At 34.9% G+C, this 13,084-nt stretch overlaps 1 pseudogene; it reads right to left on the reverse strand.

Annotated features, from left to right (window-relative positions):
- Positions 1–11,786: 11,786 nt before the first annotated feature.
- On the reverse strand, positions 11,787–12,647 carry LOC149568576 (ABC transporter G family member 32-like; annotated as a pseudogene).
- Between the last annotated feature and the right edge of the window lie 437 nt (positions 12,648–13,084).

A 13,084-nucleotide genomic window follows, 5' to 3' on the forward strand; every position in this document is an offset into this window, starting at 1 on the left:
ACCATTGCATTAGCACTCCTATCACCCCTTCAGGATTTGTTTGGACCTACCTTCAATTGTTTCCTCATATCTCAGGCAAACAAACTTTCTTTCCACAAACAAGATATCACCAAAAAGTTGGTTCCAAGCCCTTCATAGTGGTACATGCTTTTTTTAGTTTGATTCTTTTGATGATATTTTTTCTATCAAAATGAGAGGTACAAGTTTGCATTCCATGAGACATATCTTGAGCATTCAATCTCTAATTTGGGAATTCTTTATATCATTGGAAAGGTCTTTCTGAGCTCTTTTTAGTAATGCTAGTTGTTTTTCTAGATTCTTCTCTAGGAATAATCTATTCAATTTTTTGCTTTTTTTGCACTATGGTAGATATCTTGGTTATTTTAAATTTGAGGGTCAATTTTGTTACTTTAGATGATTCATCATGGGTTGTACTATATGTTGTATCATCCTTATGTCTCTTCTAGTTTATTTAGACATCATTGGTATGCATTCTTGCAAACACACTGAGATAAAGTACCATATTGCATCTGTATTTTTGTTTCAGTTGTTTTGCCTTGTTTTAGCCTTCTGATTCAACCAGTGTCATCTGAGGACACTTATGTAGATCATTGTATTCTTGGGATCCACCATATATTGTGCCATACATGCACTACTCTAATTCAAGTGTGATGGGGGGTTGATGTTCTACCTTTATTTTCCATCTTCCTTTGTCCAGTGAATTTCTCTTCTCTGACATTAGCCACATGATGTGCAAAATATTGATCACCTCAATACACATATGTACTCTTTTGTGCATCTTGATCATGGTTCCTTGATAAGTAGTTCTTTTGGCCCACTTTTCTAGTTGTTTGTCACCTCACCCTTGTCTGAATTAGGTGGAGGGTGGGTCTTCTATTAGTTCTTATGCTTCCTTGGTTTGATGGAGTGAGATATGTACTCAATATTTTCTCCTACGTACTAGGCGCATGCAATGGCTAGGTACCTATGCATTTTGGTGAGATGGATCATACCATATAGACACTCTTCTTATCATTCCTACTTTGGTTGGAGCCTTCCATGTTCGATTGATCATCTCTTCAAGCTTTGGTTTTTTATGCCACTTGTATCTTTGAGTTCAATTTTTTGCCTTTGTGTGCCTCTTGATTCAATGCAAATTATAGCCTTCTCTACCTAGTCAAGTTACATTTTAGTGGAGGTTCTTCAGATGAACAGTTACTTTTGACAGAGCTTTACAACTTATGCATGCTTTAGTGGTGTTCTTCATTATCATCTTTTGTTCCTATCTTCTAGGACATTCCTTAGTTTGCAGGCTTCTTTAGTCCTTTACTGGTTTCTTTTTGCATGTTTTCCATCTCTTTTTTGAGTAAGGTTTTTCACATGTGGTTTTCTCTATTCCTCCTCTTTTTAGAGATTTGGTTGTGTTTGGGTACCTCATCAGGCCTTGTTGGCAGGACCCAAATTTTATTTTAAAAGTAGTCTCTATATATTTTAGCTACTCCCTAAGTTTATCATATAGCAAGCATGTACCTTAGAGACTTCATAGGAAATCTCTATTATTTCCTCAGAAGATGATTTATCTTTTGGTTCAAACACAAGAATATCTCCCCTATATCTTGACCTTAAATTTTATTGTTGCATTGCAACTGGGTCTACCTTGCAAGGGTCACTATCTGGATGAACAAAAAAAATACTATGGAAAACATATGATAAAGATGGAACTTGCAACTACTAGACCGTTATGGGAAACTTGTGATGAAGATGGTGTTAAAGTTGATGAAAGATCAAGCCCATAGCTCCCAAGAATCACTTGCATGCAAACACCTATCACAAAAAGAGAGAAACAAAAGCTATGGAGGCTGGAATTGCTAGATCCATAGATGAAACATTCTTGATGAGCTAAAAGAAAGATTTATATTATCAAAAGTGAATGAATTATTACAAAGAGATCAATCCTTATAAAGGAGATCAAAACCCTAAAAGGTAAAACCTAGGTTTCATGATAATAATTAATAAAATAATTAATTATTATATGCCAAAAATTTAGCCTAAGTAAACTAGAGATAATAAGTGACTTAATAGTTAAATCAATATAATTTAATTAATAAGAAAAAACTTTATTACTCTAACACCCCCCTTAAGATAAACTTAGGGAGTAGCTAAAAACCTAGAAATTAATACTGAAAGAAAATTTGGGTCCTGACAACAAGGCCCGATGAGGTACCCAAACACAATCGAATCTCTGAAAAGAGGAGAAATAAAGAAAACCACATGGAAAAGAACTCACTCCAAGAAGAGATGGAAAACATGTAGAAAGAAACTAGTGAAGGATTGAAGAAGCCTCCAAACTAGGGAATGTCTTATAAGATAGGAAGAAAGATGATCGTGAAAAACACCACTGAAGCATGTAGAAGTTGCAAAGCTCTATCAAAAGTAATTGTTAATCTAAAGAACCTCAACTAAAATAGAACCTAACCAGGTAGAGAAGACTATAATTTGCATCGAATCAAGAATGAGAAGAAGAGTGTTTATATGGTAAATGATCCATCTCACCGAAATGCATATGTAACCAACCACTACATTCACCTAGTACATAGAAAAAAATATTGAATACATAGCTCACCCCATCGAACCAAGGAAGCATAAGAACCAATAGAAGAACCCCCCTAATGTAGACAAGGGTGAGGTGACAAACAACTAGAAAAGTGGACTAAAAGAATTACATGTCAAGGAGTCAAGATCAAGATGTACAAAGGAGTACATATGTGTATTGAGGTGATCAATCTTAGACACATTATGTGGCTAATGTCACATAAGGGAAACTCACTGGACAAAGGAAGATGGAAAACACATGAAAAACATCAACCCACCCATGGAACTTTAATTAGAGTAGTGCATGTACAATAAGGCACAAGATATGGTGAATCCCTAGAATATAATGATCTGCATGAGTGTCCTCAAATGACACTACTAGAATCAGAAGGTAAAACAAGGACAAATAATTGAAACAAAAAATACAGATGGACTATGACACTTTATCTCAATGCGTTTGCAAGAATGCATACAAATGATGTATAAATAGACTAGAAGAGGCATAAGACTAATACAATAGATAGTATAAGAATTACAACAAATCATATGAAGCAACAAAATAGATCCTCGGATCTAAAACAACCAAGATATCCACTAGAATGTAAAAATGCAAAAGACTAAATAGAATGTGCCTATAGAAAAATCTACAAAAACAACCATCATCACGGGAAAGATCTTTGAAAGACCTTTCCAATGATATAAAGAATTTTCAAATCGGATATAGGATGCTCAAGATATGTCTCCAAGAGTGTGAAAGTGAACTACTAACTTTGATAGTAGAAAAAGACATAAAAAAGCATCAAAACTAACAATCATTTGTACTACTGTGACAACCTCATAACTAGCTTTCCAGTGATATCTCATTTTTGGAAAATGGAGTCTGTATGCTCGAGATATGAGAAAAACCATGAAGGTAGGTCCAAATAGAGCTTAAAGAGGTGATAGAAGTGTTGATGCAATTTTGACATGGCACAACTGTCAACAAGTGACGAGCCCAAATTTGATGATCAAATGACCACCGAGGAAAAAAAAATATATAAAATGAACCCTATTGGATAAAAATCCAGTAGCTGGAAACAAGAAAAAGATGTCAAAAGACTATCACTGGTAAAAGAGTCAGTGCCAGAGAAACAATTTTAGTGGCCAAAACCAATAAATCATGTGTTAAAATTATAACACAAAACTTGCATTAAAAAAAATTAATAGAGTTGACTAAAGAAAGGGGTCCAATCTACTAATCAAGCACAAATCACCTCCAATGAAAATCATGCTAGTGAGGTGGGCGGGAGGCACAAACCACAAACCACCCATTAAAAATCTAGGTATGACCAAGAAAATGCTTAAACTGCTCTCCAAAAAAATACAAAAGAGCATAAAGAAACCTCCAAGATGATGTCGCATCCCAAAGCACAATCCACTGTAAATTCTAGATAAATGTAGGAAAAATGTATGGTGGTAACACTTGCCACATGACAAATAGATGACTAGAAAAAAATGATCGCACAAGACAAACTGTTAGACAAGCTCATGCATGAGGCATGCATTGAAAGGTACAATATGCATGGATGTCTTTGACCACATGGTGTTATATACACTTCCTCCAAAAAAATTCTTTCACCAAAGAAACCATGCACGATAACTTGAAAATTGGCTTGCACAATACTACCACGAATCATGCCATAATAAATGGAGTCGTGTGATGGTAAGTGTAGGGCCTAAAATAATCTCACCCAATATCTTCCACCATAGCTAAGCATGAGAAAACAAAGTCACGAGTGAGTAGATGATCAGAAAAGGACTGAGTTGGTGCTAGAGGGCCTACATGCAATTGTGGTGCCAAATAAAAAATATGCTTGCAAGGTAATCGTGCAACCAAACACTGATGTATGTGGCCTCCAAAAGATGGGTCTCCCTCTAAAAGACACCTCACATGTAAACATGGAAACCATGTATTGGTGGCCAATACCAAAGATGACATTTCCCATGAAGCTGACCAAAAAGAGTGCATGTCTCTCAAGAGGTAGAACCATTGGCATGAGAGCAGCAGGTGAACAATGTACATGCGCAACTCTTAAAAGCCTCCTCCACCAAAAATGTTGTCCCCATAAACTAAAAAAACTTCCATCAGACCCCTAATCACACAAAAGAGCAAGGTGATCACAAAATCAAAGCCAATAAACTCCACAATGAATCACTGAAGAGAGAACACTGACGCAAGAGTCTTCACAGGGGCACAAAAAAATGCTAGGATGGAAGGAGAGACAATAGATGCTGCTACAATAGCCATAACCAAGATGAGATTTCTGCCAAACACTTTTCATGGGGCCAAAAAATGCCTAGAGAAAATGCAACACAAACTGAGAAAAAAGCCCAAACTTGCCAAGTTGTTTTGCACTTTTGTAGGTGTAGCCATCGATCATTGGAAGTTTGGAGGGAAAGGGTGACATGGAGCCCAAAACAATCTTTTCCTCCAAGCAAAAAATGTGCTCATAACAAAATTTGGGCTTTGCGAAGTTAAAAAATTGTCACCTTGATTTGTGTGCCGAGCAAAAAACCCTGCATACAAAGTTTTTTTGCCTCATATTTCAACAACATCCAATCTGGATGCATTTTATATGGAAATGGGGGTTTTCAAGCATTTTGAGCTCAATAGTGATGTCTGTTTGGGTTCATAGTGCTCCAAAAAATAGGTCCCTCCAAATCTAATACAAAATCCTCTGAAAGCCACAAATTTGAAAACTAATGCCAAATCTCTCAAGAACATAATAGGGGCATGAAGATCTGGTGCTCTGATACCATGTTGAAGTTGATGAAAGATTAACCCCACAACTCCCAAGAATCACCTACATGCAAACACCCGTCACAGAAGAGAGAAACAAATGGCTATGGAGGCAAAAATTGTCAAATCCATAGATGAGACATTCTTGATGAAAAGAGAAATTGTGATATCAAAAGTGAATCAATCAATAATTACAAAGAGAGATCATCCCTATAAAGGAAATTGACCCTAAAAATTTCTAACCTAGGTTGCATAATAATAATTAATAAGAGAATTAATTATTATATGCCTAAATTTTAGCTTTAGTAGACTAGAGTTAATTAGAAAATATCCAATTACTCTAACAATAACTACTATCAATCCTTTTTATTTACACAATATATTTCGTCAACATGCTCTTGTGCTAGGATTGATTGCTCCCATTTTATAAATAAGAGCTCTAAGAGAGCTTGAGCCCCTGCCTTGTCTAAGGGTCAGGAAGTAAATAAAACAAGTGGTAGTTGTGATTTAATTAGATGACCATTTCTGAATATAATAGGTGTCATCCATGTATAAGTCATGTCTTTGCAAAATATAATTTAAATTACAAGATATTATATTAGTAATATAATTAAAAATATATATTATTTTTATAAATATAGATTTTTATCTGTGTTAATATATTTTTGACAACATAGATTTGATAAAATTTGTCAATTGTGTGTGAATAATTTGTTGGATTTTTTTGAGAATATATGTTTAATAAGAATTGTCAATTGTGTTAGAGTAATTAGATATTTCCTAATTAACTCTATTCTACTTAAGCTAAACTTTAGGCATCTAATAATTAATTATTTTGGTGCAACCTAGGTTAGACCTTTTTAGGGTTTTGATCTCCTTTATAAGGATGATCTTTCATTGTAATCATTAATTGATAATTGAGATTAGTTTATTGTTGATAATATCAATATATTTTTTGCTCATCAAGAATGTCTCATCTATGGATATGGCAATTCCTACCTCCACATCTTATACTTCTCTCTTTCTATGACAGGTGTTTGCATGCAGGTGATTCTTGGGATATGTGGGGTTGATCTTTCATCAACTTCAACATGGTATCAAACTCGGGGATCATTTTTGTGGTATGTAATTTCTTCTTTTGGGTTGTACAATATGTTGTAACAACTCTTTTCCCTTTCTGATCATTGTTGATATCATTTGTAAGCATGTTTACGCAAACACACTGAGTTAAAGTGCCACTCCTTGCATTTTTAGGATCTTTTTCTTCATTGTGACTTATTATACTTGCACTACATTATAAAGTGCCATGGGGGGATAATTTTTTTCCTTTTAGTTCCCTCTTCCTTTATCAAGTGAGTGTCCCTTCCACAATATTAACTCCATGATGTGTCAATGACATGTGCTTTTATAGGTGTATGCACCTCTTCCTCACTCTCAATGTTCTTGGTTCTTTCTATTTTGTAGGAGTTATTGGCCCACTTTCTCAGTTGCCTATCACCTCACCCTTGTCTGCATTGGGGGGGGGGGCGTCCTCCTATTGTTTCTCATGCTTCCTTGATTCGATTGATCAACTCTTCAGGCTTTGGTGTTTCATGTCATCTATATTTTTTAGTTCAATTGTTTGCCTTTGTTTGCCTCCTGACTCGATGCATATTATAGTCTTCTCTACCTAGTTAGGTTCTATTTCAAAGGAGCTTATATAGAGCAATAGTTTCTTTTTGACAGAGTTTGCGAATTCTTCATGCTTCTCTGATGTTTCTTCATGATCGCTCTTTTTTCCTATTTTCTGGAACATTCCTCTAGTTGGAGTCTTCTATAGTCCTTCACTAGGTTTCCATCTATCTCTTTTTGAAGTAGAGTTTTTTCCACTGGGTTTTATCTATTTCTCTGTTTCATAGAGATATGGTTGTGATTAGGTACCTTATCAGGCCTTATTGTCGGTACTCAAGTTTTCTTTTAGCACTGCATTGTAGTTTCCTTGCTCTTTTTACATTGTTTATAACTGCATTGTTACTCATCTTAAGGGGGGCTGTTAGAGAAAAATGTTAATTTCATTTCATTAATTAAATTACCTTTTCTCCCTTCTTAAGATTTCACTTTATACACTTTTGCATTTCACATTTAATAATTATTTAGTAATTATTAAATGAATTTTACCTTTTAGGTTACCCTTTTCAAGTTTTGATCTCCCTATAAGGATAGATCGTTTGTAATTATCTTACATCTTTGCAAAAGTGTATCAAGCAAAACCTTAATAAGGGATAAAACGTAGTTTAATTAATGAAATTAAATTAACCTTTTTCTCTAACAAATTGTATGTGTATAATTTGTTGAGTTATTTGATTTTTTCTGTGGAGGTTTAAAAAATATAGTTTTTGTAAGGATATTTTAGTATGAAAAATATAAGTTGAATGAAGACTTGATATTTAACTTCAAATGCACAACAACTATGAGATTATTTTATTGTGTCAAGTTGAATTGAATAGAATGTTCCTAGAAAATGTAAAATCTTGCACAACTTTAACATTTTGTAAAGTATTAAGTATTCTTAGATTTGTAGGAAAATTAAATTTTTACAACCATTACAAATTTTAAAACTTAAAATTTCAAAATAATAATTGATGATTTAAAGAAATATGATTTAAGTACAACTTTAAAACTTTCTTTAAAAAATAAATTAATAATTGTTTTTTACAAAATTGGTAAATAAGTATTTAAAAAAAATATTTTCCAATGTAAAAAATAACAATTTACCACAATTCATATTATCAAGATAATAATTCTTTTATAAAGACAAACAAACAAAACATTTTAGAAGAACAAAAATTTTAGATCTTTTTCCCCAACAAAAGGACACATTATTTTCAAAATTTTCAAATTACATATTCAACGAATAATTAGATGGAAAGTAGATTTGAAAAATATTTTAGGGACTAGATTTTCTTTAGTATTTCCTAATTTTTTTTTGTCAAATTGTAGATGAATTCAATTTCTTGCATTCAGATTAAATATTCCATTTGAGTTGTTCCATAAACATTCTTATAGAGAAGAGTACGATGAAGATAATTGTTCTACAATGATGCCAAATTTTCTCCCAGAAATATGCCAGGCAAAGATTGACTTTGCTAAAAAATAAACAAATGTCAAGCTTGCTCCCATTAAGGCTACTTTAACAGTGCTGCAAAAATTTCAACACATAGAGCAAAGGAAATCTGAAAATGCACATGGAACTGATGAAAGCAAAAAAGGTAACAGTGTTCGAAAAAAAACTTGGGCCCATCAGACATCTCCTTCCCAGGTGAAAGATGCAAAAAAAACCCCAATGACATAGTTAGTAATTATATTATTACCCATTGTTGGGCACACTTCATCGAATACGATATAACCCAAAATAGAGTTTGATCATTGATGATCAAGAGTGATAGATGGTGCTTAGCAAGTGCACTAGATAGAAATGGTCACCTGATCCAAACAAGCATCTACAGCAATGATGAATGTCCGCAGATCTAGATTCTCAACCCTTAGTGTTTGTTTAGATCACGGATTTCAGTAGGAATTGGAATTCAAAATTCTAAAAAATTCCTAATCCACTATTTGGGTTTGCAAAATGGGAATTGAAATTTCGAGAAATATGGATTTGGCATTCTCATTTGAGCCCCAAAACAAGAATTCCATCTCCCCTCAAAATATTTCTTATTTGGAATTCCCTTTTTAAATCCCATTTTTTGTGAATGAGGAATCCAATTAAAGTGAAATTTAATTGGGTTTGACATCCACGTGCCCATTTTTGCACATATTTTTGAAATTTAATTGAGTTGTAACTGATAGAGTGAGGTTTTTCAACAAATGATGCCCTTTGCATCTACTTCGTGTACCCTTTGAATGCCATTTTGTAAAAATTAGCAGGTGACACTTGAAGAAATTAGAAAGATTACTGCAGAAATTCATATGAATACAATTTTTTAAAATTAGGGAAAACATTTCCTAAGCTATTGTTGCACTTGCTCAAATGTTCGGATTAAATAAAATAACTAGTACCACACATATCTAATTTCTTTCATCTTTCTTTTAACTTTTTCTCAAATTTTTAGTTTGTGTTCTATGGCTCTTATTGGTATGCTCCAGTCTACGGTGGATTTCAAATCCCTTCTTTCTTGGGTCAGCCGGTATTGGGTGGGGTTGTCTAAACTTTTTTTGCTAAATACAAATTCTCTTTCTTTTGTAACAGTTTTTGAGACTAAAGAGCAAAGATCTGTAGTGCACAAGTTTAAGGGTTGGTTTTGTAATGGGATTGGCATTACTACTATGGGTTGGATTCCCCATTTTGATTCCTCCAAGGATCTACCATGATTTTTTCCTGAGTGGGTGGCATTCCCAAATCTCCCGCTAGAATACAAGGACCCTGATTTGATTGAGATTTTTGCTAATAAGTTGGGCATTTTTGTCAGACACGATTTAATACTATTTGTGCATCCACATATGGTTGTTCAGGTGTGTATACTTATGCAAAAGTGCATAAAATCCCAAAAAAAATTTGCTATCTGTTCAAAATTTAGGGTTTAGATGCAGCAAATTCAGTATGTGGAACCAGCGATTGTTGCTAAGAATGCTAATTCTCTGGGTCATTTTATGCATCAGTGCAAAGACTTTCTTCTGGTTTCTCATGAGATTCGTCAATGCTTTAGCTCAGACCCATAGTTATGTTCATTTGATGAGCATCAATTGGATTTAGAATCGAACTCCTTGCAACTTGTTTCAGGGCATCATATTTCATTTGATGAAGCTAGCTTTTAGGCTAAGACAAAGGCATCATCCCTTGGGGCTAATTTGCTCTCGATTCAATCGGTTCCAGAACCTTCTTTAGTGCAGCTGGTTCCTGAATCTCATGTTCTTTGTTGGGGTTCTTTTTCATTGCAAGTCTTTGAGATGTTTCCTACTCAAGTTCTCTCCCTTCTCCCTCCTTTTTCTTCAATTTTTTGGTGTCTTTTTTGGTTGTGTTAGGCATGTCTATTTTTTCCTTCTCTTTGTTTGGTGATTCTAGTTTGTCTTTCAAGAATCCACTTCTTTCTGCTACTTTTCATCTATCCCTAGTTTTCCCTAGTTGTTCAGGGTCTAGTTTGTTGTTCCCCCAATGGATGAGTTGGGTATCATTCAAAACTTGTTGTTCTTTAGTCAACTATTTGTTCCTATTTCATCTTCTTCTAGTCCTCTGAAAGATGGTCATGAGACCTACTTGTAGTCTAGTAGTATCATCACTTTAGTTGCATTTAAGGATAGGGATAAGATCTTGTTTGAAGTAGGGGTGTTTGGGTTTGAGTCCCCTAAGCATAAGTGTCCATCTATTGCTGATGTGTTTGATTTATCCTAAGAACTTTCCATCTCACAGATAGAGTCATCTAGTGCTTTGATAATTCTGGGTGTAGATGTTAAGACCCCAAAGAGAAGGAGGCATAAACCTCTTTCTTGTAAAGTTAAAGAGGAAATTAAGGTTGGCATTCAGTTGACTCTTTTGGGTTCTTTCTCACCTATTATTTGAACTTGGAGCACATCGCAATCTCCTGTGCCACTATGAGGATTTTATCTTGGAATGTTAGGGGCTTGAATTCTTTAGAAAAAAGTAGTAGAGTTAGGAAGTTTATTCTATCTTCTCAGGCTGACTTAGTTCTTCTTCAAGAGTCTAAATTATCTTAGGAATCCTTTGATAAATTTGTGAATAGCCAGTCTTCTTGGGAGTATACATGTGTTCCATCTTTTGGTGCTTTTGGTTGTCTTATTTTGTTGTGGAAGGATAAACATGTCTCAGGGGTACCTCTGATGTCACAACATAATTGGCAACTCATAGAAGTTAATTGGTTAGAGTTTAATTTTTATGTTTTCAATGTCTATGGGCCTTCTTTAGCCCAAGATAAATCTTTATTAAGGGATGCTATTACTAATCCGATCAGTAAACTAGAGGATCTCCCTATTGTTATTGGGGGTGATTTTAGTGCCCACTAATAGATTTGGCATCGATTTGCGACGGCTATGTGTCGCAATTACGACAGCAATGTGTCGCCACTGCGACAGACATAGATGTCGTAGTTATTTAGTCACAATTTACGACGTCTACCCTCACCGTCGCAATTGTGACACCTATCCGTCGCTATGCAGCCACCATGTTGTCCCGTCATCATCGTCGCAATTCTTGTGTTTTTCGTCGCAATTGTGACAGGATTTTCGTCTCACCTACAGCTACCCCGTCACAATTGGAGGGTAGATGTGATGGCAACCGCGTCACAATTCTCGTGTTTTTCGTCGCAATTGCTACGCCAACCCCTCCAATTGCGATGGGGTTACTGTAGGTGCGATGGAAATGCCGTCGCAATTGCGACGGTAGAAGGAGTAAAATAAAAAATAATAAATTTCGTGCTTTAAGCTAGTCAGATGATTTATAGATTTCACTAAAGTTAACACCTAGACGGTGCTCTTCTGACATAGAAGTTACTTCCAGCATCCACGTAGCTGGATTATAACCTTCCTTGATCTGTGGAACCCCCTCAATGGCCTACATGAATCATTTTCAATTAGCTTAAACATATATGATGATTGCAGCTAGTGCTTGACTCTTAAGCTCAACGTATTGAGAATGTTTGCTAAAAGCTTAGTGGTCAACACTATTCGGCATGACCAATTCCTTGTATATAAAATCAACTTCCTATTGGTTCTAGTACAATAAACTATGACTACTTACAACTCCAAAATTCAAACTGCTCATCAAAAGGTACCAAATTTAGATCTAAATCTCTCAACAGAATAAAACCGTAGTGGATGGCATCTTACCAAAAAATATTCTATAAGTTTGTTAGAATTGTGACCAAGTGGACCTGCATAGATAAGATGACCTCCTCGCTTCATTAAGAATAGCTGCAGCATATTTCATTTAGCTTTAAGAAGATGCCAATTTCAAATGCTTCACAAATCTATTTTAAGAAAACCAAATCTTTACCTCGTCAAATACCTCGAAGATATCAATACTAGGCTGATGGATTGTGCAAACAATAGTTCTCCCCGTGTCAACTATATTTCTTACTGTTCTCATAATTATAGCTGTTGCCCGAGCATCCAAGCCTGAAGTTGGATCATCCATGAATATAATTGAAGGATTAGCCACAAGCTCTACTGCTATTGTTAACCGCTTACGCTATTCAGTAGATAGGCCATTCAGTCCAGGAAGCCCAACCAAGGCACTTCTCAAAGAAGTGAGCTCCACAAGTTCCATTACTTCATCCACAAACATCTGAACATTGAATTTCACATTGTAATATTACATATATAATTAAATAGAATAAAAAAAAAAATAGAGCAATGAGGCTACAGTAGGAATTTAGAATATTAAAAAACAAATAAAAAAGATGGTGCCAAAAGAATTCCAGATTAATATTCATCGGGAGTTCAATTTAGAAGGAGATTGTTACAGTGAATATTTTCATAACACTTATCAAATCTTTGGTAGCCAGCAACCTCTTTGCACTGGACTTCAACTAGGTTGTTTATCCAGCAGTAGTGAGTCAAGGCATTAATAACGAGAAGTCAAATGGAGATCCTGATATTCAATGCTCACAAGATCAAAACAGATTTTGTGTATACACCAAATTTATGGTTGGCAATGAAACTAGGGCTAGGTTTGAGGCACCTACCAAGCTTCTGCATGCTCAATCTATCAAGTAGATGAGG

Source organism: Cupressus sempervirens, chromosome 3 (assembly GCF_028749045.1).
Source record: "Cupressus sempervirens isolate cs-2001-9-10 chromosome 3, ASM2874904v1, whole genome shotgun sequence".
In the NCBI taxonomy this organism is placed as follows: Eukaryota; Viridiplantae; Streptophyta; class Pinopsida; order Cupressales; family Cupressaceae; genus Cupressus; species Cupressus sempervirens.